Source organism: Camelus dromedarius, chromosome 10 (assembly GCF_036321535.1).
Source record: "Camelus dromedarius isolate mCamDro1 chromosome 10, mCamDro1.pat, whole genome shotgun sequence".
Classification (NCBI taxonomy): domain Eukaryota; kingdom Metazoa; phylum Chordata; class Mammalia; order Artiodactyla; family Camelidae; genus Camelus; species Camelus dromedarius.
The window spans coordinates 8,376,700-8,399,228 of NC_087445.1; the positions used below are offsets into that span (position 1 = coordinate 8,376,700).

A 22,529-nucleotide genomic window follows, 5' to 3' on the forward strand; every position below is an offset into this window, starting at 1 on the left:
GACAGGGGCTTACATCAAACAATGCTATTCAGTAAAATGTTTTGATCTGAGAGGGCGCTCTCTCTCAATATTATTTTGAATGAATAGATACTAGTATCATATATACTAGTTCAGAAACGTGATGTGACAATTAATTTGTTTTACTGGAACTGAGGGAGTGGTTATACCACCATTCTTCCCAGAGAAATAATCCTATCTTCCTTTACAAAGTATAGGTTGTTGGGATTTTAGTTTGTCTGTTTTCAAGTTGTAAAAGCAACGCAGGAATGCTGCAGGCCAGGCAGAAATACGGTATTACAAAGAACAAGTACAAGTTCCCTGCCTGCCTTCCTTCCACCAGACTCCGCTGCCCAGAACTGGCTACTGTTAATAGTTTGGTATGTCTGTCTTGCAAACCTTCATCAGGTTATGTACGTATGTCATTTCTATCTGGGACTTGTGCTGACAGAACAAGAAGCGAAGGAAACGATACAGTGAGGGATCCCACCTACCAGACACCAGCGTGCGGGACACTGGGTTCTGGCAGGGGCTGAGGAAGGGCCATTCACAGGGACACACCCCTCTGAAAGTGGAAAGGGAAAGAGCCCCAAGACTGGGGAGTCCTAGTCCAATAAACTCAAGGCTGCACAACCGCAAACAGAAATGAACATGGACGAGACGAAGGCCAAAACATGCCTCCCAGTTCTCTGGAAATCGCTTCTCCACCACTTGGAAAAGCTCCTGCAACAACCCTCCCCCCTGCCCCCGCTCCCACCCCCCAGGGCATGGGCTCCCCACGGGCATCTCTCTGAACACACAGGTCCTGTGTGCCACATCACTGCTGCGATGTGGGTGCACACACAGCTCAGCTCTGCAGGCACGGAAACAACCAAAGGCATCTGAGAGCCTTGCTGGTTTTCAAGAGGCCAGCTGGGCTCACCATCTCTTAAATGGGACCTATCACTTGGTTTCCAGAGTGAGGTCAAGCTTGCTCACAACTACTAGATGTTAACACCACCGGTGCATGGGGTGGCTCCCATTCACAGGAAGAATCACAAACAAGAAATAGGCCCAGTCACTTAAGCCTCTGAAGGATTTCCCACAAAAGTGGTTCTCAAAGTGTGGGACGGGACTCTAGGGACCCACAAGGTCAAAACCAGTTTCATAATGGCAAGGTGCTCTTTGCCATTTTCACTCTCACGTTTTCAGAGGTATACGGTAGAGTTTTTCAGAGGCTATCTAACATGTAATACTGCAACAGACTGAATGCAGAAGCAGATACGAGAATCTAGCTGCTGTCTATTAAACCTGACATTAAAAGAGATCTGCAAAAATAGAATACAGTGCCATTCTTCTCAGTAACATTCTGTTTTGAAAAGTACGGTTATTTTCACAAAAATATGTTAATGTATAATAGGTCCACCATTATTTTTAAGTGAATTACTAAATATAGAAAAAGCTTCTCAGTTTTAGTTATACATGGTAAATATTCAGATACCCCCCCCACAAAGCTCCTTAGTGTACTAATTTTTAAGAGCGTAAAGGGATTCCTGAGGCTTCCCAAAAGTTTGTCCCCGACTCCTAACCCCCATCCCCGCAACACACACATACACAACACACACTCTCTCTCTCTCACACACACACACACACACTCACATACACGTGTGAGGGGTGTTATGTACGCTGCAGGAGAGACGTGCCGTTCTGATGTGCTGGCTGAGTTAGGAAAGGCAGCGCGTGCTCCTTCCTGATCTCTGAATCTATTAGTATGGGCTCTGTGCCCAAACCTCCTACCCAGGGTCCCTTCGCCCTCACCCCATTTTCCCCTTGCCACTTGCTGTGGATTCCCCGATCTGTCCCCACCACTGAGGATTTCTCTTATCTGGCCACCCCCGGGCCGGCGAGGACTCCCGGGTGAGGCCCGCACGCCCTCCTCGGGGTGAGGACTCCCAGGTCAGCCGCCCCGAACAGCCTCAGGGAGGGCTGCCCCGGCGGCCGGCACAGGCTCGGCAAAGGAGAGCCGTTTCCAGTCCCCGGCCCCTGTCCTCGGCGCAGCACAGACTAGAGACAGGGCGGAGGAGTCGGTCCTCGGAAACTAGTTCCCGATTCTCCCCTCGGCCTTCCCTGAACTCCCCCTCCGCCCGGTCCCGGGCTGTCCTGCGCGCGGCAGCCCGGCTCCAGGAAGGTGCCGGGGGGAGCGGCGGCCTCGCACCCACCCCGCCGGGGCCTGGGCGGTCGACCTTCCGGCCCGGGGACGTCGGTCGGGCTGCATCGTACTCACCGCGGACTGCACGGCGGGCTCTGACCGGAGGCCGGGAAGCAGGCTGCGGGGCGCGCTCCCGTGCGCTGCTCGGCTCCAGCCGCCGCCTCCGCGCTCCTCCCACTGTCGCCCTGGGGGCCACCGGCCGAGGGGCGGGGCCGGGGTGGGGCCGGGCGGGGGGCGGGGGCGCTGGGCCGGAGCCGCGGGGGGCCGCGGCCGAGGGGGCGGGGCGAGGTCTGCGGGCGGGAGGGAGCAGCTCGGGGTCAGCCGCCGGAAGCCGCCCGACGCCGCCTCGGGCCGGTCCTCCCCGCGGCCCGGGGCCTGCGACGCGCTCCCTCTGGGGCGTGGAGGGTGAGCGCTCAGCTCGCGCTCTAGGAAATGAGCCGGAGGGGCGGGGAAGAAATGCTGCTTGTAAAAGTGACTGGCCCGTCACGGTGGAGGCTTCACTATCTGACACCCCGGTACGTGCGGCCACCTCCCCTGCCTCCCCGCTGCCCCCTAATTCCCTGTGAGGAGAGCCGAGCGAGTTGACCGGACCCCACCGCTCCCACGGTTACGAGTGCAGAGTTCACGTGTTTAAGTTTTTGTTTTTAACGTGTAACAACACTTCCTAATGTGGGCTGTTCACCCGTCAGAAGTCAGAGAAGTGGCCGAGTTGGCACTGAGTAGGCCTTCATCTCTCCTGCTTTTGATAGGTTGGTAGGAGTTGTGCCCGCTCAGGCAAATGTGAGTGCCGAGACCTTTCTAGAGGAAAGGGGAGGTTTTCCTGCGCAATTCAGATGGCGAGTTATTGCAGTTTTCTATCTTGAGTATCTGAATAAGCAGATTATAAAACGAATAACTAACAGCTAATACTGATACCGACTGCTACCAGTTACCACAGCCCTGCTCTGTTCAGAGCCCTCTGATTCGATCTTTATGTAAATTATTTAGTTCAGCTCTTCCAGTTGCCCCATGAAGTGAGGGAGATGATCCTATTTTGCAGGCATGAAATACTGCTAACAGGGCTTCCGTTTTTAGGCTTGTCTGATTCCCAAGCCCACGCTTTTCTCATCATACTACACTGTAGGCCACCTTAGTTATATTTAATGTTTAAATATAAACGGTTATATTTAGTTCTGAAGAAGCTATTTACTACACTTCCAATGTAGAAGACTTTCTTTCCACCCACTTCCTAAAGTCCTTCCACTCACATTCAGTGAACAAACTCCTTGAGTGCCCCCACTGCCAGAGGGTCACCACAAACCCTGAAAAATAGTAACACTGGGGTCCCCTGAGAAGTTAGGGGGAGTGCAGGGAAGGCTGAGGGGTAGAGAGAAAACACATCCAGCTAAATTTTGATTCTTCTGAGGCAGCCCTTCGGAAAGCAGAATGTCTTAGTGTTGAGTGATAACATATGTATAAAATGAGAAGTGATAAGCCTTGACAGAAAAGAATTAAATCCAAGCTATAAAAGGAGTTGATTTATTGGTAAACACTCTGGCCAGAAGCATGAAGGAAATAGTTCCCACATCACTCTGCTCTTTTGCTCTTGAGAATGTCACCAGTGATTTGCACATCCCGTGGCCTCTCTTCTGTTCTTGCCCTTTGTGACTGCTCTGTGGTATTTGGCACTGGCGACAAGTCTTTCGTTGAAATTTTAACCTCCTTTTGGCTTTTGACCCCTCCGCTCTCATAATTCGCCTCTTGTCTCTTTGATCCCTCTTTCTTAGGCTTTTTCACTGTACTTTTTCTCCTCTCATCTTACATGTAACTCCACACACACATGAGTTCTTCTTTGTTTATTTTTTCTCTACACGAACCCTTTGCCACCTGCAGCTGAAGCCCGCTCTGTCTCTGTCCTTGACCTTAACCCTCTCAGATCTCCACACCGTTGTTGACAGCCGCTCCTGGGGCATCACCACCTGGGTGTTTCCAAGGCGTTGGACGTTCTTCAGGTGTACAGTGGCAATTCAGATCTACTCTAGCCATCTGTCTGCCCTACCAACCCATCGTTGGTTCCTCATCCTGAATCCCACATCCTGAGTTTGGATTTCATGGTGTATTGAGAGGGCTAAGCATTTAAGGGGGTTCGAACGGTATCACTTTGCTGATACAAGGTTCTGATATATAGTTCTGTCGTGATCAAAAGATTCTACAAGTGGTCCAGAAGAGTATGTAAACTTTAAGGTCCTTCTGAGAGGAAGCCATCCAGGGGTGGTAACTGCCCAGGCACCGTGGGTCTGCTGCAGGGGCCAGTGGCAGAAGGAAGGGCCTTCAGTGACGTAATAGTACTGTTCTATCAGCCTTACCTGCCAGAAGCTTCTGTGAGTATAAAAAGAATCATGAGGATTTGGTCGGAGACATGTTAAGCTCTGAGGAATGCCTCATTATGCTCCACGCTGACTTCAGTTATTTGTATAAACTGGGCCATCCTAAAAACTAGAGCCCATGAACTTTGTATCATGCTTTATAATCCATAATGCACTTGCATACGTAATATCTAATAGAAAGGAAGAGGTGTAAGAGAAGGGCAGCCTAGCATAGCGGTTCTCAAACCTCGAGGTTCACTGAAGACACACATTCCTATACTGCACTCTTAGAGACGCTGAGTGTGAGGGTCTCACCACCCACTGAGAAACACCGGTGGTGGTTCCCAAACTGGGTGTTTCTTAGAATTGCTAGAGGGCACTTATTAAAAATACAGCCTCCTGTGTCCCCACTTCCTAGAATGTCTGATTCATTAGGTCAGGGGTGGGATCTGTGCTTAGAGTCCAAGGAATCTAAATACTACAGGAGATGCTGCCTGAGCATGTCCACAGATTGCCATCAGGGAGCTGCTCCTGAAAATACTTACTCCATGAACCGGGGACCATGTCGGTTTGTTCATCACCCCTAACTCAGAGCCTGGAGCCCAGAAGGTGCTCAGTACGCCTGTTGATTAACTTACTGTGTGTTTCTTTCTGTCCCCTACTTTGCTGGCCTGCGTGCTGTTTAATGTTCTCTAGTGTGACCCAGAGGGGAGATAACTGTTTGACAATGAATGAAGTAAAGGTGGTCCCTCCTGAACTTCCTGTTGGAGAGGACTCTGGAATGCTTAAATGCATCACTGACTGTATGTCTTCCTCATGGCAGAGGAAGTTTGAAATAAATGTTTTCTGTTCCTCTTTTAAAAAATGCTCCATTCGTAACAAGGAAAGGCAGTTTTTAGGCTTATCTTGGCCTCGCACAAATACCCAACTGCCACCCCCTTCCATGCCTGTCTTAATTTTTTGCGCTCTGTCTTATCACCTAAGTGCCTGAATTCCTGAGCTGCCTCCCCAGGAACCAGGATCCTCTGGCCACCTGCTTTACAATTAAGCAGTGTTCCCCATAACAGCTCAACGTGATGAAATGTCCCATTGAATCTTCACAACAACACTTCCAGACTGATGATATTGTTGCCATTTCACTGATAAGAAGACTGAGAGAGTGTTTATATACCTTGCTTCAGATCACGTGACTCATAAATGGTGATGCTGGGGCTTGAGCAAAGGCTGGTCCAGCTCCAGAGCTGGGGGTTTACACTCTATGCCATCAAGTATAATTTTATCTAAGTGAAATCTTTGGATACTCTGAGGTTAGAAGTCATTGATTCTTTGCAGAAAAGAGCAACTTTAATGTTCAGGGAGGGAACTTTATTACTACATGGTCTAGAATACCTATTCACTTATTTTCAGGGCCCTATTCACCCTAGTATGTCCACAGATTGGTGAACACCTGTTCATTTATTTTATTTTCCCTGATGGTAGATCTTTGCTGCAGCCATGTACTTGAAGTGCACAGAGGCAAAGATGCTCCCCACCCTGGAGATGGAGGTGCTGGAAATCGGAAGCAGCACTGTCACCGTTCCGAGGCTGCTGCTACTGAGTTAATATCTTTTTTTTTTCCAGAAAATGATTTGGTAATGAGTCTTTCACTGCTGGTCATATACTTGATATTTATGTTGTACATGCTTGTGCTGTAAATGCTCACGAAGTCCAGAAGGGATTCTTCCATGCAAGGGCTGTGGCATGCAGAGAGGTAGTCTCTGTCCTCTTCCGCAAAAGAATGTAAAATCTGAGAAGAAATGGAAATCACAGCTTTAAAGACTTAAATGGTTGCAATTTTGCAGTCCAACATCGCCACCTGCCTGATGCAGGCAGTAAGTACATCCCTTTGAAAAAAAAAAGGAGGCTGTTGACTTGCTGAGGGCTTGTTGCTGCTGAATGCCTGATCCGTGCGTAGAGGGCCTGGGACTCTGTAGCCTGATGTCCCCATTTTGGGGTGGGTAAACTCAGGCTGGACAACTAATAAGGAAAATACCTAGTATATTCACTTGTCAAGTGGAGATTGTATATTCAAGGACATGGTTGGCATGGTCCCAGCAGCATCTCAGTTTACATGGAACAGTGGCAGCACTTGCTCTGGGGAAACTTTAATCCGCATTTACTACCTGAAATAAATCCATTGGCCCAATGGGGCCCTCAATGCACTGAGGTTCACCTTAAAGCCTGGGCCTGGTTAACTGATGGTTTGGCTAAGTTGGATCCTATTGGTATCCACTGGGCTGCTTCAGCTGTTTAACTGGTGTTCCAAATAGGCCATCCTGAAAGTTGGTGTGGTTGTCCGCTCAGTGGGCAGGACTCAAGGCCGTTCTCATAACTCTGGCTAATGCTCCTTATGGTGAAACTTGTATTTTTTACTAACTCTTGGGGTATTGCCAATGATTCAGCTGCCTGGTCTGCTATCTGATTTGCTACTTGGAAGACTACAGACTCATACGTTAAACAACCCTGGCACCTGAGGTGGGGACACTTTAGACCCAAGATATACAAGGGTGGAGGCGATTAATAGTCTTTTTGTCGCCTAGATCCAACACTGCCACTGGAGTCAAGTGGCAACTGCAGCTGACATTCTGTGGACATGTCTGACCCTGAATTGTTCTCCTGTACCTGATGCCATCAATAGCAGCCCTCGACATGGACCCCCTTTAAACAGGTATGAACCTCATTTCATTCTGACATACATTTACATGCTTCTCTGGTGCTTGAGAGGTCTTGATTTATGCCATGTATGGAAAAGGGGGCTACAACCACTCAGTGACACTGACCGTGTGACTTAGCCAAACCAATGTAAGGCTGATCCAAATCAAATTTAATAAGAAATCCTGGTAGGAATTACCTGTGCCTGTTTGGGTTTTATGTTTGCGTGTGGCTGGAAGTGGGCCATAGAATCTCTCTCCATTGGGGATGGAGGTGGTTTTCTGGCCCATCTGTTGCTTTCTGTAATTATCGGCACCGACACCAAAGACCATCAGGTCAGTGTAAACTCCCTTGCGTGGGTGGTAATGGATAATGGACTGGCCTTAGACTAGGCCACATCCTGACTGGCTGGCATATTTGAAGTCAGTACTGCATGTTACCTTCATCTTGTTATTTGGAGTCCAGTTGGTAGTAGCCTTAATTAAATGCTGTATAAGACCAATTGAACAGATTCAGTTCTAGCCTTCGTTGTTCAAATGAATCAGAGTGGCCAGCAGAGTGGCATACTTCTGCAAAAGTTTGCCGGAAGCCAGGACGTGGGGACAACAGATGGAGTGATGGGGAAGGTGACTGCCATGTGCCCTGAGCATCCCTGCACACTCTTGCTGGGTGTGGCAGGAACGCAAGCTCCTGACTGCACTTTACCCACGCCGTTCCTCAGGCTGCTGTTTACAGTGAGCAGCTTTGAGTGTTGAGTTATAGAAAGTGAGATGTTGGCTTCAAAATTATTGGGTGGGGTGGAGGGAATTGAGTGAGGAAACAATATCGTCTAAGAATTAAAAATTGTCGAGTCTGAGTCATGGGTGCAGGTATGTTCAAAGTGCAGACTTTCTTACTTACGCTTCCCATAAACATGGTAGATCCCCAAACTCAGTGTTCCTTGTTTGCAGCACAAACTCAGTATGTGTATTACATCCTTCTGAGACCCTCCATGTCACTCTATAATTATAAAGTCTTGGGCAGTATTCTTTCTTCTATATCCTCACTCAGTTCTTCCTCACGCCTGATAATTGTGAAGCAAATACCTGATTTTGTACAATTTCATGTATTACAGATTTTGTTTTAAAAATGTAACTGCAGTATCATCACACAACAAAGTTAAAAATAATTCCCAAATATAAAATATCCCTTCTGTGCTCAGATTTTCCCAACAGTCTTACAACGTTTTTAAAATAACTTGTTTGTTTAAATCAGGCGCATAATCTTTTCTTTGTTAATTTACAGATGTACACTCTATTTTTTTCCTTATAGTTTGTTGAGGAAATAATTGTTTGTGTTCTACCAACTGTATTTTGCTAATTGCATCTCCATGATGTCATTTAATACGTTCTTCTGTCCCCTGCAAATAGACCCATGTATCTTGAAGCTTGAGTAGATTATGCTTCCATGTTTTGCATGAGAATACTTCATCGATGATGTGCACTTTTATCAGGAGGTACATCATATCTGATTGTCACTTTTTCTGGGTGAATGTGAGCAGGCATTGATGATCAGAGCCTAGACTGATTAATCACTAGGGTTTGCAAATGAAGATATTCTAATAGAATCTCTTCAAGTGGACTCCTGAGTCCTTTTGACATAATCCAGCCATCCTGGGTTGTAGCCTTGCTTTCCGGTCTAACGAGGAGTTCCTTACTCAGTTTGTATATTTTCTTCTCGAGATCTAGAATCTGCCATTTCTCAAAAAAGCCCTGATCCCCATTAGTGGGAAATGGTACCCAGAGGCATCGTCTGGGCACTAGGGGTCCTCATTGCTGTTGCATTGGTCTTTGTAGAAACAGTGCCTTTTCAGTGGATAGAGTCTTTGTTTGTTTATAAAATGCATCATTTAAAAAACTTTAATTTTATTTATGATTATGGAAATTATTTTTATGGTTTCAAAGTTGTGATACTGTGATTTGTAGTAAGAAATATATATTTGGTCTTTGTTTCTGGCAGAGCTCCTAATACCCTTGGAATTTCCTGAGGATGAGAGCTTAAAAGTGTCTTTTGTTTTGTTAATGAGGTGGCTCCTGGAGAGCACCCAAGGATGGGGACTGGTTGCCAGAGGAGCCCACCTTGTGATTATAGTTGGAGCTTTCAGTCCCACCCCTGATCTCTAGGGAGTGGTGAGTGGCTGGAGGTTGAATCTGTCACAGCCAGTGATTTAGTCAATCCTGTGTATATAATGAAGCCTCCATAAAACCCCAGAAAGTCAGGGTTTGAAGAGCTTCCAGGCTGGTGAACACGTGGAGATTTGGGCTGAGTGGTGCGCCTGGAAAGGGGAATGGAAGCTCCATGCCCTTTCCCAGTGCCCTTTCCTGTGCATCATTTCCATCCGGCTGCTCCTGAGTTACAACTTTGTATTATAAACTGGTGATCTAGTAAGTAAAATGTTCCTCTGAGTTCTGTGAGCTGCTCTAGCAAATTAATTGAACCCAAAGAAGGGATTGTTGGAACCTCCAATCTATTGCTGGTTTTTCAGAAGCATAGGTGATAACCTGGCCTTGTGATGGTGTCTGAAGCTGGGGGAGGCAGTATTGTAGGAAGGAGCCCTTAATCTGTGGGGTCTGATGCAGTGTCTGGATAGAGTCTGAGTTCAGTTGATTTGTAGGACACCCAGCTGGTGTTGAAGAACTGCTTGTGCGTGTGGTGACCCCCACCCCACACACACACCCAAATGTTGGAATTGTTCACCAAAACCTTTAAAAAGTCAAATCTGTAAAGCAAAGTATGGCCAGAGAAGTCTAGCTTCTATCTCAGTCTTCTTCAACCTATTCCTTCCTACCTCCAATAGGTACTCTGTATTTTTTAGTTTTGTTATTAATCAATTGAATTTAACAAAAGTGAGTATATGACTATGTTCTTATTCTTCTCTTTCTTAGACAAATAGCATCATTCAACACATTTTTCTTCCTCTTGATTTTTATTTTTTTGCCTAACCACATATCATGGAGATCACTGCATAGCAGTTAGTATACAATGCGTTTTACCATTCCTTTATATGAGTTTATAATACCCTATTATGTGTGTGTACCGTTGGTAGACATTTTTTTCTCTAGTATTCATTATAAGTAGCACTTCAAACTCTTAGACCATATATCTTTTTGCATAGAGTACTGGAAGTGGTATTGATGGGTCAAAGGATAAATCCATGTCATTTTTATTAGATATTGCCAAATTCTTTTCTGTATCAGTTAGGTTCTGCAATGGACTGAATGTTAGTGTCCTCACCCCAAATTGCTGTGTTGAAATCTTTACCCGTCCCCATGTGATGGTGTTTGAAGTGGGGGGGGAGGGGGTGTCTTTGGGAGATGATTAGGTCATGAAGGTGGAGCCCTCATGAAAGGGAGTAGTGCCCTTATAGGAAGAGACCAGAGAGCTAGCTAGGTTTCTTTTTGCCTTGTGAAGATACAGTATTAGCCCCTGTAACTTCTTCTGCAACCCAGAAGAGGACTCTCACCAGAACCCGAACACGCTAGCACCTTCATCTTGGACTTTTAGCCTCCAGAACTGAGAAATAAATGTTTGTTGTTTCAGCCATTCCATCTATGGTAACTTGTAATAGCAGCCCAAACTGACTAAGAAACCACACTAGTTTTTTGAACCGAAAGAATTTAATATATGACTTGTCGGCTAGGTGTAGTGCTATTAGTTGCTGAAGATAAAAAGAGAACTTTAAGGTGTCAAAAAGGCAGCAGTTGTGGGAAGCTGCTTCCAGCCCTCAGCTGAGGACACATAGCAGAGAGGTCCTATGGAGCCGCAACTCAGACCTCTTAGGAGGTGGTGCTGCTGGACTGGTGGGTGCTTCTGAGTTTGAAATGGGGAGCCCTGTGGGCCTGGGACCCAGACATTGAAGGAGGAGAGAGCCAGCTGATCCTGCTGTCTCTGTGGGAGACAGGGGTTTCCACGTGTGGAGGACACTGAAGACTGAATTTGGCTGGTGCCCTGGACAAGTACTGCTCCCGCAGGGTGAAGCGCTGCAGGGCTGACTCCCGGGAGCTGCAAGCAGGAAGGAAGCCCCCAGGAAACAGACAGGAAGGAGCATGTCCTTTTGTCCTCCCTCTGGTGCCCCTAGTGACACATCCCAACTTAGAACCACCCGACCAAGCAGAAAGGTGGTCTGAGAGTCCCCGCCCCATCATCAAAACATAGTGCAAAAAGGATGGATTTGGAGCTGAGAGGAAGCAATTAAAAAACCCCGCAGGTAGCATCTCCGTAGGTGTGGTAGAACTGTGAAGCATCTCCACCACCAAGTGCCTTTTCACCATGGCACCAGCAACAGGATATTTTGTCAGACTTGTAGATTTTTACCATCAGCTGGTTCTTTTAAACAACGGATAATTATCATGCTTTATAAACTATTGTGAAGTATAGGAAAAGATGGAAGATATAATAGTTCTTACTGCTTTTATGCTTATTATACATAATGGCTTTAACGATGCTTGTAAAACACTTCACAACTCTACAGAAACATAGCTGGTGTCACAGACTAATGGATAGCTCTGTGACCAAGGATAAAATGATTATGCAAGATGGCCTAGACCGTCTGTTGGCAAAAGTGAACAGTGGAATCTTCTGTATTTTTATCCCTTGGAAATTTATAATTTATCCTGCTCAGATTTAAGCCTAGAACAGCTTTTGCTGTAAAATAAGGATCTTTGTTAAAAAAAGGTTTTTTTCCTTGCTCATTTTAAGGTTAACTATATAAAAGTGAACATCTAGAAAATAGCCTTGTAGGTTGTTTTCATTTCATATGTATTTTCAACATTCATATATATTTTTATGAAAATCAACTAATCATTTAAAAATTTTGTATCTTTGCTGATAAAAATAATTGTTTCTTGACTTCTCTCTAGCTAGGTGTCCCAGTCATTTAAGTATATTGAAGATCTAAATATGCTCCCCGCTGGGGAAAATCACTCAGAGATACATCCTCTTACATTCTACACACATTCTCCGCTGAGTTTTGAAATCTTTGATTGAAATCTGTAAAGGTTAAGTCATCATATAAATAGCAGGGCTATTAACAATCACAAAATTAATGAGAATAATAATGAGCTCAAGCGTGTAAAATGCCAGAGTTAGCATAAACATTGTAATGCCTCCGTGTATGACATTTTTGTTTTGCCATAGGGAAAAGTTCTGTGAGCCAGTTCCCTAAGTGGAGCCAATATGTTATTACTGCAGATAAACTGCTCATTATCTAAGTTGTTTTTGCAACTTTTGGAGAAAGCAAAATAAGGTATTCTTGAAGGAGACATTTCTGGCTGTGCAGTAAAATAAAAAAGTGATTTTAGACAGAGGTGAAATTAAGAATATTTCTGTACATTTCTTTAATTATCATTATAAAAGTAAAACATGTTCACTGCAGAAAACTTTGAAAATATACCCGTGTGCACATGTGTGTGTGCGCACACACATACACACACACTCCATAAAAACTGCCCATAATCGCCACCACTCATGAATAACTTATCATTGGTAATATGTTTTGTTCTGTTGGTCTCTGTCTTATCTCAATAAGCGGGCAACACATAGCAGGAAGTTTTATATATTGCATTTTTGTCAAAACACAACATCAAAAAATTTTCTCAGGCCATTAAAAGTTAGTTGAAAACATGATTTTTGTACTGCTGCATAATAGTGCATCACACAAATAGATTGTATTTTATTTAACCATTTACCGTCCCCCATCTTTAGCTATGTAATAATTTCCTTGTTTTCTCTTTATAAAGATGAACATTTTTATGCATAAAAATTTTTTTAATAGAGATACTGGGGGTTGAACCCAGGACCTTGTGCATGCTAAGCATGCACTCTACTACTGAGCTATATCCCCCTTATGCATAAAATTTTGACTACATTTCTAATGATTTCCTTTGCACAAATTCCTAGAAAAAGAATAGTTGGGTTGAAGGGTATACACATTCTTAAAATTTAAAAAATATGTTTCCATATTATCCTCTGGAAAACTTGTATTAGTTTAAATTTCCTCCTTTTGAGGCAGAATAACTGTCTTTTGATCCTTCACAATGTTTGATGTTATCATCTGTGTGTGTGTGTTAACTTGATGGGAGAAATTGATAATTGGTATTTGTTAAAAATGTATATTAATTAAATATTAATTTGTAAATGAAATTACAAGACCAAAATATTCCTGATATAGCTTTGATCAAAATTATAGTTGAAACCAGAAGCCACACGTTTCAATAGCAGCAATCTTGGGGAGAAAAATAATTGTTGACATGGGTGATTTGAAAATGTAAAGCACTGAGATGGTTGTTCTATGCTATTAAGGAGATGAGGGCAAAGCTAAACACTATTGATATTTTCAAAGTGTAATATTAGCCAGTACCATACTGTTTTGATTACTACAGCTTTGTAATATAGTTTGAAATCAGGAAATATGATACCTCCAGCATTGTTCTTTCTCAAGATTGCTTTGGCTATTTGGAGTTTTTTGTGGTTCCATGTTAATTTTGGAATTGCTTTTTCCATTTCTGTGAAAAATGCCATTGGAATTTTGATGAGGATTGCATTGAATCTATGGCTTACTTTTGGTAGTACGGACATTTTAACAGTATTAATTCTTCCAATACATAGATGTGGGATATTTTTCCATTTATTTATGTCTTCTTCAGTTTCTTTAATAAATGTCTTATTGTTTTATTTGCTAAGAGAGTAGGTCTTAAGTGTTTTCACCATACAAAAAAAGGGTAACTACTTGAAGTGTTAGATGTGTTAATTAACTTGACTTTGGTAATAATGATAATAATTTCTCAATATATACATATGTCAGATCATCTCACTGTATAACTTAAATAGATACAATTTTTATTTGTCAATTATACCTTGATACAGCTAGAAAACATTATTTAGCTCTTTGAGAAAAAAGTATAAATATTAATCAAGGTTGGAGAATTTATTTTTTGTCATCATGAATTTGGATCTAACTAGTTCATCAGGAAGATGAACTAGTGACCCACTGATCTCAACCCTTGAGATTATTTTTAAAAACCATTTTGGAGTAGAAAATTTTATTTATTTAACACCAATTATAGACATTTACATTTGAATTTCATACTATTTCACTAACTGATTATGTCTTTATTGACCTTACTATAATTAAACAAACCATATAAAAGATTCTCTTGGAAATAAATGGGGCTGTATGGTATAAATATATGGCATTTAAAGCAGAAACATTTAAAAACCAACCATACTTTAAAAATACAGACAATAACAAGTATTGATGAGGATGTGGAGAAAGTGGAACCTTCATACATTGCTGGTGGGAGTATACAGTAGTGCAAACACCTTGAAAACAGTTTGGAAGTTTCTCAAAATATTAGACATACTTACCATTATGACTCAGCAATTTTGCTGCAAGGTATATACCCAAGAGATACGAAATGAAAACATATGTCTATATAAAAATTTACACATGAATGTTTATGGAAGCATTATTTATGGTGGCCCAAAGTAGAAACAACACAAATGTCCATCAACTGATGAATGTATAAACAAAAAGTGATATATCCATTTAATGGGATATTGTTCGGAATATAAAAAGGAATGAAGTATTGATACATGTTATACTGTGGATGAATCTCGAAAACGTCATGCTAAATGAAAGAAGCCAGTGACAAAAGACCACATGTTGTGTGATTCCATTTGTATGAAATGTTCAGAACAGGTAAATCCTCAACAAAATATTAGTCAGTCAAATTTATCAATATATAAAAAGGACTGTATATCCTGAAAAAAGATATTTATCTTAGGAAAGCAAGAGTGATCAACATTTGAAGATTAACCACTGTAATTCACTGTATCAACAGACTGAGAAAAACTATAATCACCTCAATAGATGGAGAAAAATCATCTGAAAAAATTCAACATCCATTCATAATAAAAACTTCAGCAAACTAGGAACAGAAGGGAACTTCCTCAGCCTGATAAAGGGCAGGTTCAGCAAACCTACAGCTAACATCATGCTTAATGATAAAAGACTGCTTTCCCTGTAAGAATAGAAACAAGACAAGGATGTCTACTCTCATTACTTCTATTCAGTTTTGTTACAGATCCAAGCCAGTGAAATAAGCCAGGAAATGAGGATTGAAATGTTGTCATGTCCAGTATTTCACTGTCTTTAAATACATTTTAAAAATAATTATCACATCCTAAGTTGGTTTAGATTAAGTCTATACATAATACTTCTTCATTCTTTTATATCTTATAATGGAAAATTTAGCTTGACTTCCTTTAGGAGATAGGGATTGTGATCCAGGAAGCCTCTCAGCCCAGTGATAGTGCCATAAATTTAATTTCCATGGGTTTATTAGCTCCTAAAGGCAAAGAGCTTAAAACAGGGGAGATGCATTTAATTATTGACAGTGGCAGCTTTTTGAGATTCTTAGTGGGGGGAAAATTTCCATAGGATAACAAGGGAACATTTGATTTTGAGATACTATTTGCAATGTTAAATTGTGCCAATAGATGGAGAAGTTGTTCCATATAAATTAGAATGCTTGGTTCCTCTAGGAGGACTAAAGAAATACAGGTTTCTGGAAAGTTGAAAATGGATTTCCTCAATAAAAATGTGAAACAGGAAAAGTGGGTTACTTATAAATTTTAATAAGACATAATTTTAACAGAGGACAGGAATTTCACTAATTTCAATTATATCTACATTAAAGAAACCCTTAGTACCTGCACCATTTTTATAATTTGGCTGTAGCACTTTTAGATCTGTACATGTAAATGTGTGTATGTATGTGTTTATACCTGATCTTGTACAAAAAGGATTTTAAACAATGTACAAAATTTTGTAGGATCAAAAAGATAAAACATAACTAAATTTCAAAAGTGAATCAAGGAAGAATGGAGTGAAGTTAGGGTAATAGCATGTCTTGAGTTGGGTCACAAATCTGGCCTGGAGCTTCCTAGCAGCCAGTGCTAGTAGGGAAATAGGATCAGTTGCATAATCTAGTGCCTACAACATAAACACATGCCAAGTGCTAGGAGAGCCATAATAATTCTTAGTTATAATGGCACTAAGATCAGGAATTATGTCACCTGGGGACTCACGAAGAGGATACTGTGTAATGTAGTAAGTATTGTTCTTACATTAAGCACAATGATACTTTTCACATGACTGCTTCATTCAGTGTCAGCTAGTCAGTTTATCACAGTGCTGTTCAGTTAGAGTTGGAGGTAGAGAAGGGTGGGAAAACATCATGTAACCCCGGACATTCCTTGTAGTATAGCTCCCTCATTGTCTAGTTTAATTGACATGTACAATTTACAATCTACCAATCTTCCATAAATACTATTTCTCTAACTGAGAGGTTTGATAAGGATGGAGAGTTGCTGTGAAGAGTAAATAACATGTTACATGCACAACACTAGCCCTGAGTCGAGGGAGTGAGGCCTTGATAAAAGCCATTCATGACCAGCCTGGACCATGCACCACCCTCAGCCAAAGGACACACGGTACTTGCTGTGTCTGACTTGTGTGGTTATCTTTGTGGTCTTTTACATGCAGCGGTGTATTTTTCAAAAGTCATTTGAACTGGGTTAGCTTTGACATCCCCTTCCAGAAGGATTCCCTTCAGCCTCATGTTTGCTTATTCATCCAGTTCCAAACCTCTTGTACGAAGTTCCTGGGTCCTGTCTGAGTTTCTGGACTCTCTCTTGACATCTTCCTTAGCTTTATCCTTCTCTTGCTCTGGCTGTAATGTTCCAAAGGATATTGATGCTCTAGATCCTGAAACCCAGACCAGACTCCCACTGTCCCAACCTTTCTAACACATTGCTGCCCATTTCAGATTTTCCTCTTTCCAGGAAGGAAGATTAGACCACAGCCGTTAGCTTTTATGGTTTCATTCTCGGTCAACTTACTGTAATTTCTCTGAGTCTGTGACATATTTCTAATATTTTCAGAGCAGCTTCTGGGACTGGAAGCTGATTTGAGAAAATTTCTTCTGGTCCATCCAGTCACCACTTGGTTTATTCCCATCCATCCTTTCTGCCTTCAGATATTGAATCATTGCAGCCTCAGGCTAGAAGTGACCAGAGGTCATTTAGTCCCCCTGCCCAATCACACAAATGTCCCCCAACATCTGGCCTCCTTCTGTTCTCCATTGTATTGATGGCAAATTCTACTAAATAGAATGTTGCAACAATTTTGCATTCTATAGCCCGACGATATGCTAAGGGTGTGTTTTTGCTTATATTTCTGCATGCTGGTTGGGAGAATGTGCTCTGAATTCTGTTTTGTTTCCATTAACTTTTTTTCTGAGAAATTACTGACCCTGAATATCGAAATCCACAAATGGATTCTTTTAACAACTATCCTGTCAGGATGCAACCTCTGTGTATTATGTGGCTTTTCATCTGCAAATGCTTCCTCTTAATGCATCGATTACCTTAAGGAGTATTTATTTGAGTGACTTTCCCTGCATTAGGATTTTAGGAATATTTCTGTCTCTGCTGTTTTAGGAAACCTCCAGTCAGAAGAATTTACAGTTCACTTGTTTTTATAGCTGTTGGCAGCTATTTAAAACCTTGATTCTCACTCCTACCTGCTTGAGATCATCCCAAATCAATGATTCTTCTCATTTTTCCATAGACTTTTGTCTTAATCCTGTGCACTCAGTCTTAAGTAAGATATGTGTATCCTGACATATTTTTGCATGTTTCTGTTATCCCTGAGAAAATCTCGCCAGCTCTTTCCTAGCTCAGTGCAAAGCAGAGTTGCACCACTGTCATTTAGCTTCCAGTGAGAGACTGAGTTGAGATAAAGCAGCCACACGCTTTAGATCTTACGCTGTTCGAACGGGAGCCCCTTTACTCCTGAGTGCAACACCTTTGTCTGTGCGATAGCTCTCCAGTGTTACCCTTAGAGGATGGGTCAGGATTGGCTCTGCTTCTAGAAAGCACACCCAGCGGGTAGCCACAGCACGAAGTCTGGGTTCGTTCATTGTTTTCAGGTGGTGCTGCCAACAACTTGGGACCCTAAAGCAGCCACCCTGTGGGGACCAGTCTCATCGGGGCTGCCCTGCCCAGTCCTCTGAGGAGATGTTCAGTGGTCAGGTCTCAGCAGATATGTAGGGTTTGTCCTCGTGATATGTGCCACCTATCTTTAATTCTCTTCTTTATTTTCTATTACGGTAAAAATGAAAAAGAAATACACAGAAAGACTTATTATAATCAGCACTTAATTCCTATCAGTGAGTACGTTTCAAAAACCTTGGAATCTTGGGTGTCTATTTTCGTGTGTGTGTATGCGTAAGAGCCTGTGTGTGTGTCTGTGTGCAAACTAGGGGGTCAGCAGGGCACAGAGAAGAAAAAGGAGGTGCTGGAGACACTGGAGGGATATGGGAATATAATCAGACTGAAAAACAAATGCTTCCTTAAAGTCTTACTGGAGAGCCAGCCCAGAAGCAAAATGAATCGCATTTCAGACTGCTCCCCTCTCCCACCTCACCCTAAACTGCTTGCAGTATTCTGACTCCTAACCCTGAGTTATTGGTGACAAGTGATATTAAGCAGCCTGGTTTCTAGGTAGCAGGTTGGATTGCAGTGAAATGTCTCTGGAACACCTCGGCCTTTGTCAGAAAGCTAAGAGAGCTGCCTCCAGATGGTACTTGTAGCATTAACAACGTCACAGAGGTTTTGGTTGTATGAGGAACTATGGGAGCTGGAAATCACCAAGGAAGAGTGCAGAGGAGTGGAAAGTGCTTGTGTGTGGCAGCAGCTAGGTATGGGATGAGATGGTTTCTGTCTCTTTATTATATAAAGCTGGGATTTGTCAATTTTGGTGCCATTGGCTCCTTCATGTGCCAGGAGCAGCCTTGAATGATTATGCTAGACCCAGGGGAAAAGGAAGGGAAGCTTCTCTACCAGCATGATATCTACAGAAAGCGAAGCCCAGAACCCACGAGTTAGTGGAGGAGACCTGGATGGGGTGTGGGAGAGGAGCATTGAACAAAGGGAACAAGAGAAGAATGGAGAACAAATACTGTCTTACAAAGACACAAGCAGTAACTAAAACAGTGTGAAAAATAATTCAAAACAAGAGACAAAAAGCAGGAGAGAACAAGATTCAATCACTTGTTTATTAAGAGGTGGTACAAACAAGAGAAGATATGGTGAATGTGATTTCTGGTCCTGGCAAGGCCATGAACTCTGGCTTCAAAATGATACAGAGGGACCACTGCACAGAAAATGGTGCGCTTTGTCTCCCGAATTCATAATAAAACCGAGTCCTGGTCCAATCCAGGGTGGAAGCAGGGCAGGAAAGTGTCAGGGGGCGGCAGTTAGTAGCCCGAGGTCTGTGTGGCAGACTTACCTGCTCTGCGCTGGCAGAGACGGTCTTGGAAGGCCTTTGTGGTGACCTGTTGTTTCTGGTCTGGTCTAGCTGGTGTTCAGAGAGTTGAGAAGGCACCTGGAAGCTGTCTTTTCACTGTTGGTGCGAAGATGGTGTAGGGGAGGAAGAGGAGCAGATGGGGCATCAGAGCTTATCTCTACATCTCTGTTTCCTCTTTTATAAAAGGGTGACATATAATAGTATCTAACTCAGAGAGCCCTTGTGAAGAGTAAGAGAATGCTAAATTAATTAAAGAAGGAGGCCGTTCAGCTGACCTGGCTCTAGTGCCGTTGTGCCTATGTAAGCAAATCAAAGTCTAAGCCTGTAAATGCCTCAAAGTTATGAAATCAAAATGCTAAGGGAAACCAGTCACAGATAGCCAGCTAGGCTGTAAGCTTCAGCCAATCAATAATTTTCTTACTTCGCTTCAGCACTTTATTTGCTTCTCCCCGAGCTCCTGTCAGTGGAGCGCTGCTAACTACTTTCAGGTTGGCGCTGTGGAATTTGAATAGACTTTTGTTCAACTCTTAAAATGTCTATTGTGCCTCAGTTTACCTTTAATGCAGTAAGATTCCTGGCTCAATAAATGTCAGCTATTTTTTAGTACTCATACATGTGGCCTTTAAAAAATGTACACAAATATTTATATAACAATTTTATAAGTAAAAATGTCAGTTACAAAATAGTACTCACAACAAAAAACATACACACACTAACGTGGAATGGAGGAATTGCACTAAAATCTTAACAGTGCTTACTTTTGGAAAGTGGATTACTGCTAATTTACCTTTCTTGCCATGCTTGTCTGTATTTCTACAGTGAACACTGATTACTTTTGTAATGAGAACCGCATCATTCTTTAAACAGCTGTAAGAATCGATCCCAGCAAGGTCTGTTACCAGTCCTCTTTCTCACGCCTCCTCAGATACGGGCTCAAGCGGCTGTAACGTCTGTCCTTGCTCCCACCCTCCTCCTACTGTGGACTTATGTTAATTGGGAGCTTTATGGCCACTCCATGGATGCTTTCTGGGTCAGAGGGAGAAGCACGTTTGCATCCTGGTAAGAGCTAGGACAAGTTACTCTGTCCCATGTTTCTTACCTGTGCTTTAAGAAAGGCACTTGAAATTTATAACAGAAGACCTTATTTGCTCGCATCTGGGCTGGTGAAGGAGCCAAGTTTGCAGACGGGCTTGGATCAGGCATGACTTCCCAAGATCTGGAATAGGAAGGCTGATTATTTGGAAGACTGTCTCTTTGCACAAGTTTTATTAATCTGTGGGCACTGCCATAGAAAATTGGCTTTCAGCCGAGGCAACCTTCTCGGGGGGAGTTTCAGTGGAGCAGCTGCTCTAGACTGGAAAGTGCCACTTTCCAACTGGGTTGCATATGAACCACCTCGGGATCGTGGGGAGTGCCTGACGGTGGAGCGATGCTTTCCCTGGGCTCTGTTTGGAAATGGAAGATACCCTGTGGTGTTTCCATTGCCTCTCTGCTAGAATCCAATGACTAGCATTGTGTGACGTAGTAGAATCTGATGATTCTAGGTGTTGATAATGGCTTTGAGGAGCAGGGAGGAGAGGGTGGTGATGTGGCATCCAATTAGATTGCTACAGTCCAATTGAAAATTAGCCGTAGAAGCAAAGGAAGAGTTAAGTTAGATGTCTGTGCCTGTGAATTGCTCTCCACCTCGACTTAAGCACTGCTTTGTATTTTGATCTGCTCTGGCACATTTTGATTTTGGGCAGGGATTAAACCTCGTCCATGGTGCCAGAGGCTGTGTGTGTGTAATAGAGACATCACATACAGTGACAGGCTTGTAGAAAAAGCAGTCTGTACAGATACAGATCAAATAGGAGCATTTCCATTGAAAAGTGCAGTGCAGCTTGCTTTTTGCATCCCAGTGGTAATATGGCTACTCAGGGTCACATTCAGCAGTGTCCAGGTGTGTATGACACTCAGTGATGCTGATGGGTGTTGGACCCAGCCTCCTCTGGTAGCCTGGTTCTTAGGTAGAGAGGCTGTATGGGGAAGCTTCCTGAGCAGGGGGTCCAGGACTGGGAATACAGAGCCCTGGGAACAGGCATCCCAGGTTGTTCAAGCCTTGGGCACGACTCTGACCCTTTGTCAGAATCTGACAGTGTGTAACAACTGAAAGTTGAAGTGCAGGGATTATTCGCTCCCTTCATTCTTCATTCTTCTTCTGGCTATTGCCAGCTGGCTCTCAAGGCGCCCAGAAGGCAGAGGCAGGAGGGGAGGAAAGATGGGGCATGATTTCTCCTCTTCATTAGTAGTTCTGTTAAGAGGTATTGTGGTGATGGGGAAACTAATCATAGGAACAAACAAATGTTGGATAATTTGGTGTTTCAAATGCTCTCACAGCTTCCGTTTCTGCAATGACTTATTGCTAGTACAAGTGAACCCCTTTCCGGAATGAGGGTGGGGCCTATAGCCTTGAATTATATACTTGGGGCAAAATTTGCTTTAATCTATTTTCATGTCCAATTCTACTGATGAGCAGTTTGACCACTCCATGTTATTCCACTTTGATTTTTGCTGAGGCCCTTTAAATGTGCTCTTGTTGACTGACTGAGAAATCCATATAAAACGTTCACTGCATGCCTACCATGCACCAAACCCTGAGCAGAGATACAGGGTGACCCAGCCATGTGCAGTTCTGTCTTTGTGGAATTTAATCTAATTAGGGGGACAGAAAATTAAGCAAATAATTAGGAGACAGCGTAGTAAGTGCTCTAATAAGGGAGGTCATGTGTGTCTGGGAACATGTAGTACGGACCTTGGAAGGATCAAAGAAGTTGTTCTGGTGGAAGTGACTTCTAAGTTGAGACCTGAAGATGAGTGGAGTTAGGAAAGAGGAGTGGGGAGAGACCAGTGTTGT

General features: G+C 43.1%; 1 protein-coding gene and 1 long non-coding RNA gene across 4 annotated transcripts in view; one reads left to right on the top strand and one right to left on the bottom strand.

Moving 5' to 3' along the window:
* Positions 1-2,397, bottom strand: part of ACO1 (aconitase 1) — a 48,550-nt gene extending 46,153 nt beyond the window's left edge. Inside the window, exon 1 of one of the 2 annotated variants that reach the window (XM_064490140.1) lies at positions 2,261-2,397. The gene's annotated coding sequence lies outside the window, so the exon portion shown is untranslated. The remainder of the gene's footprint in view (positions 1-2,260) is intronic. The other variant, XM_064490139.1, reaches the window with a different exon arrangement.
* The window catches only part of LOC116151468 (uncharacterized), a 241,574-nt gene that overhangs the window by 45,143 nt on the left and 173,902 nt on the right, over positions 1-22,529 (top strand). Inside the window, exons 1-2 of one of the 2 annotated variants that reach the window (XR_010382595.1) lie at positions 2,456-2,700; positions 7,110-7,237. This is a non-coding gene — a long non-coding RNA (uncharacterized LOC116151468). Of the gene's footprint in view, positions 1-2,455; positions 2,701-7,109; positions 7,238-22,529 lie in introns of those variants that run through there. The other variant, XR_010382596.1, reaches the window with a different exon arrangement.